We start from the raw sequence: 6,024 nt of genomic DNA, 5'->3' as shown, positions 1-6,024 counted from the left end.
TTAACAGAGAGGTTCAAGGACGAAGGAGTGGAGTGCTTCTGGGTTGAGCCAAGAGCACCAGAGGTGTTGAACGGCAGCCTAAGACGTTGAAGGAAAATTCAGAGACGGTGGTTTAGAGTTTCAAAACTGAAACTCAAGGCAAGTCTTTATTCTAACTCTTTCCCCTAAATCTGTGTTCTGTGCGTGCCTAGGTAGACTCCAGGAGGTTAATAAATGTTAAAACAAGTGTTTATGCATGTTTAAATCTATATTTAATTCTTGTGAATTAATCTGGGTATTGATAACTGATGCATGTTTGATAACTGATGCATGTTTTTTCTTTATGTTTATATGTGTATAATTGAGATCATTGATGGTTAATGATGTCTTGAAATAAATCTGAGATGTAAATTGAACTCTTGAACAAGTGTTTAAAAGATTACAAAGGCTCTGTGATTCATCGGAGGCAAGGAAGACAAAGAAGAGACGAACAACGGCTCTTACGGGTGAAAGAGCAGGCTCCCAAAAAGAGGGAGCCTGTAATGACCCAGTCATTTACCTTCCTTTCCTTTTTCTTGAAATTTTGCAAATCCGTTTAATTTTCTTTTCTGAGCTTTGTTTCTTGTCGCTTAGTGTCATCTTGAGTGCTCAGAAATGATTTCTGAGACTCTTTCATGTGGATTGACAACTTCCTTTTAGGACCGAGTCATTTTCGCATTTTCACTTTTCGGACACTATGCACTATTTCATCCTTTTCCTTATTCTGTCTTTTCCCCGTTTGTCAATTTTTGGCACAACCTCACTTTTCATGCTCGGAGTTGGTTTTTGACTTCACGTGTCTTCATCTTTAATGGTTTTCTCGAAATACGTATCTTTACTTTTGTAAGAAAGTACTCTGGTTGCTCCCGGTGTCAGAATCTTTTTCTTTTCTTAGGGTGTTTTTCATAAATATCTTTTGAAGATATTTTATTTCAGGGGTATCTAAGAAAATATCTTTTGGAAGATATTTTCATTCTGGGGCAGTTTCGCAGTCAACCCTTTTTGTAGGGGCCATTGTGCAATTAACGAAAGTTATTGCAAAATATCTCGTCTGGAGCCTGGATCCTTGTACGGGATACTTTTTCACTTTTCGTTGACTCGTAAATTCATAGAATTTTCTTCTGGTCGTTTTTCTCCAATTTCAGAGTTTCTAGACCCAATTGCCGCCGAATTTGTTCGGGGCATATCTCTCTGCTCGGGACTCAGTTTTCGATGCCGTTTCTTCCGTTGTTCATATTTTCTCATTTTAAATCTTTTTTGTTCACAAAGTTTTTCTATTTGAGCGCATTTGCTCAAATTTCACTTTTCTAGACCCGGCGGGGCCCTTCCGGGGCACTTTTTGAGACTTACTATAAATACGATGACTTAGAGTGAAAAATCAGATTTTCACTCATCTTCTCCACCTCTTGGCCGGTAGCCATGGAAGCTCCTTAGCTGCCACCCTTTCTCCTTCTCCTCCCCTTGATTTCCTTGGTAGATATTCTTCGATCTTTACATTTATTGTTCCCCTCGACGTGCTCTACCATTCCCCCTTAATAGAATTCATTTCTGACCATTTCTTGAGCTTGGGTTTGAGGTCAAGTTGTGATTTTCATGGGGCTTCCTTCAGATTCATGTAGATCGTGTTGTCCCCGACAAAACCTAGGAGTTTCGGCGGATTCAGAACACTTTTTTTTCGGTGGGGATTTGAGGTTTTCATCTCAAATTGAGGTAGGGGGTGTTATAATTTGCTTTCTTGTTATATTGCATGCTTGTGATGCTTATACAACTTGATTACATGCTTGGATGTAAAATCTAGAGATTTTACTATTTATTTTTCTTGTAAAGGATTTAATTTTTCCGGTTATCCATAGCTTTGTTTAATCATGTGGCATGATAATATATTACCCCTTGATATGCTGATTGACATATATTAAATATAGATCATTTGGACAAGTATTGAAGATTTTATTTAATATTTATCTTGAATAAAATATTAAATCATGTGGCCTTAACTAACTTGAAATCAATACGTGTTAGCATATTATATCAGGCCTTGGCATGCTCTTCAACATAGTTGAATTTGAGAGAAATTGGAAGTGTTTTGAAATCTAGTAATATTTAATTAATTAGGTTAATTAAATTGCTCCAAGTGTACTATTCATCTTGTTGGAATTCCGACTTGAAATTCTTGATGTGCATGGCATGTAGTTTCATATATATTAAATCTAGAATATTTGATTAGGTTTTGAAACATTTCAATTATTATTTTTTCTAGTATTAAAGTTTAATATTCAAGGTAGTATCTTGCTTAGAACTTACTTGTATCATTGTTTTAAAACAAGTCTTGACATGTTGTATAACATACTTTAATTTGAGGTCATTTGGATGACTTTTAAAATCTAGAGATTTTAATTAATGCATTAATTAAAATCCATTCAATGGTTCCATGAGCTAGATTAAGTTTCTTACCTTGTATTCATGATTTCCTTGGCAAGTTCCTTCACGTGTATCAAATCAAGAATAATCGGATAAGTCTTCAAAGTTATATTTAATTAATTCCCTTGTATGGAATTTAATTCACATGGTTGCATCTTGCATGTAATGGACTTGTAACTTGACAATGAACTTGGCCTTGACATGATCCTTGAAATAACTTGTTTATAGAACATTTTGACTCACCTTGAAATCTTGATAATTTAATCCTTGAGTAGATTAAATTTCCTTATATGCTTCCACCGAGTTAATTATGCCTTGTTAGTGAATTCTTGTTGGACTTGTGAATTTGACTTGAATTCCATGGACCTTATTCTTTTTATCAAGGATCGTGAATACTTGTATCTTGATCTCATTAATGTACTTAACGAACATACACATTTGTCTTGGAATGGTTTAATTACAAATGTGTTGCTTAGCAAGTAATTAAAAATGTATCTTATACTTGTGGTATATTTACTTCAATGAACTCTATGTGCTATGTATCTTGATTGTTGTCTATATAGTTGCACACTATAATTTCTTGACATTTCACATGCCATCATAGTTGAGAACTTAGGGCATGACTTGTGTGTTCCAAAATCTTGGTTGTGCATGAAATGTGGTTAATGCATTCTCTTGTATTTTGATACAATCTTGACTTGCATAACTTGTTGATTTTGGGAGATATCAATCAAGAATTGTCATGGCTAGGACTTGGTTCTAGTATAGGGGATTGTCCTCCTACACTATAGTGCGCATTAGGGGAAAGGTACCCATGGGATAGCAACCCTAAAGTGATCTCAAGAGTACGGTTTTAATCTAGGCGTTATCTGAGTTTCCACATTGGTTGATTTCACTCTTTAAATTTCAAGTTGCTATTCCTTGAGTATTTAAACTTGTGATGTGTGAAATGGACCAATCTTGTTAAATTGCATAGATTTTATGCTTTGTTCTTCATTCTGTGTATAATTCATATCTTGTAAGTTGGAATGCTCCAATCTTGTTTAATCACATAGATATTGTGTCTTGTTCTTGACTTCATGTATTATTCCTATTGTATTAATTGGAATGCTCCAATCATGTAAAGTTACATAGATTTTATGCCTTACTCTTGGTTTCGTGTGTTGTTTTCGTCGTGTTAATTGGTATGTACTAATCATGTTAATTGCATCAATAATGTAGTTCTTGTTAACTTGTATTTAAGTATCCTCCTTATCGTGTTATACAGATTATAGTAAACCTTGCTTAATTTTATTGATAATGCAATTCATGTTAATCTATGTTCTAGTATCCTTCCTATCGTGTCTTTGGATTATCCCAATCTTAACTTGTTTCATATATGTATATATATCATGATTCTTGTTGCTTATACTCTATGCTAGCTTAGGATGATCCCGGAGTCTAATATTTGACATAGATGTTAGGTGGCATGATCCCTTTTGAATTATATCGTGTTAGTCCTAAAAATTTCTGAAAAAATCGAGTCGATGCATGTTCATTCTCTACGAGTAAACTTGTTTACTCACCCCGAAGTTACTGGGGGATTTGATCAGGTACGAAGACTTGGTTCGTGATGCTTGCTATTCGGTGGGATGGCTTCTAGCCTTTTAGTTTCCATTTCATGCAAATGTTAGCATGAACTATCATTTCATAGCCTAATGCATGTAACTTGTATTCTTTGATTCTAAATACATAAAGTGTACATAAGTACACTCCTTTTAATTGTATTCAACATGTATATAATGAGGCCAGAGGCCAATGACATGTAACTTGTATTCTATGTACTTTTATTCTCAAAGTTATTATTAAAACATTGAAAATTCATAAGTCTTTACTTCATACCTTTTGCATTGGGTGTGGGAATTCCATTCTTTCTTTTTCATAGGGTTTCTATGATCATGCATGAGGTGTGCCCAAGGGCTAAACACCATTTCATTCTAAGTTTTGCATTAAGGTTCCATTTATTCCATTTTTGGCATTTTTGGCCGTTGAGTGGTCATATTTTGCATTATTGACATTCTGAAGTCGCGGACCATTAGAACGCATCATAAATGCCTTTTTACGTTTGCGTGCACGTCCACATTTCATAAAACTCTTAAGTTTCAAATTTTGAACTATTTTTGGGCGATTTATTGAATTTTTATGAAAAATTCCTCCACGGGGTGTCATTTTGAGTTCCCCTTGTTTTAGCATGTTTTGAATGCTTCAATAATGTTAAGAGATGTTTTCAAACTTGTTTGAATCATGTATAAAGCTTAGAGAGCCTTAGAAATGAACCTAGCATCATATACACCATTACAACAACTTTTCATAGCAGCAGCAGTAATTTCAGTCAGCTGATGAAGCTCCATCGGTTGGCTGACGATTCCCTCGAGACCATTCCAGTAGGCTTTTTAGGAAAAACCCTTGTTTTGGCCGGCTAACGATTGGGGTTCGGCTGACCGACGGTTGAGTTTTGGCCGGCTGACCATTGTATTTCAGTCGAGCGATCCTCCCTGGAACCTTCTCCCTCTCAGCATCTATTAGACAACTTTGTTGTTCCAACTTTGGGAGTTCTTTCGAATCCGATTTGGGTTATTCTTGACTCTAAATTCAAGAGCTTAGAGTTAGCTATCCAATGGTACCAATCACACATCATAACTATATCTATGATGAGAGTTATTCTAGTTTTAGTATGATAGGTTCATGGTAATTCTTAAATGACAAAGGCCATTTGTTTTTAACTCATATCTTTTCCGTTCGGACTTAGAATCAGGTGATTCTTGAGTCTATCTTTGTTCATTTTTCATTGTATTTCCAATGGTGTGCACGGTGTCCCCTATGTTAGTGTGAAATGACCATTTTGCCCTTGGTTCATTTTTTTTTTGAGTTTGGCATTCTTGCTTCATTGTTTAGCTCATTTGAGTTTCATGGCTTCATGGGGAGTCATCTAGGTGCCTTAGGGATGACGTACATCTCTTGAGGCCATTTTTCCTTCTTTTGCTTCTGCATCTTGGATCCGGTTCGGGTCATCATAGGACACACTGGGTTAAAAAATCTAGGGTCGTCACAGGTGGTATCAGAGCGTCCGAGTTCGAATACCTTGGATAACGGATTTTGGGTGCATATCATGCTCACGTTGTTATGCTTTGATATGTCATTGTATTTTGATAACATGTTTTATATGATAACATGTCTTGTTCAGGTGTTTTGAGACATCTATTATTTGTTAAGCATGCTTTGTGTGTTTATGTGCTTCCTGATAACATGTCTGCGTTACTATTATGTCTTGGTGTGACATCATGTCTGTGTGCTTATGTTAGCAAGACTGTATGCGACGTATATCGGCATACCTTACGTTTTTCATTCACGTGTATCTTCGTACCATTTACATACGTGTTTCTTGATAACATGTTTTGATTTGATAACATGTCTAGTTGCTTATGTGGCACCTTGAGTAGGTAGTCTGTTGCTATGTTGCATGCTAGTTGTTTACTTTTATGTCAGGTTTTGACATTGTCTTTTAGGATCTGTCGCATCCCTTAGATGCATTCCTGTTTCGCGAGTTTC

The sequence above is a fragment of the Cornus florida genome, unplaced genomic scaffold (genome assembly GCF_030987335.1).
Source record: "Cornus florida cultivar Cherokee Brave unplaced genomic scaffold, ASM3098733v1 CherokeeBrave_3.0.0_Hap2_Chr04, whole genome shotgun sequence".
NCBI classification, from domain to species: Eukaryota; Viridiplantae; Streptophyta; class Magnoliopsida; order Cornales; family Cornaceae; genus Cornus; species Cornus florida.
Note: the sequence above shows the minus strand (reverse complement) of the source record.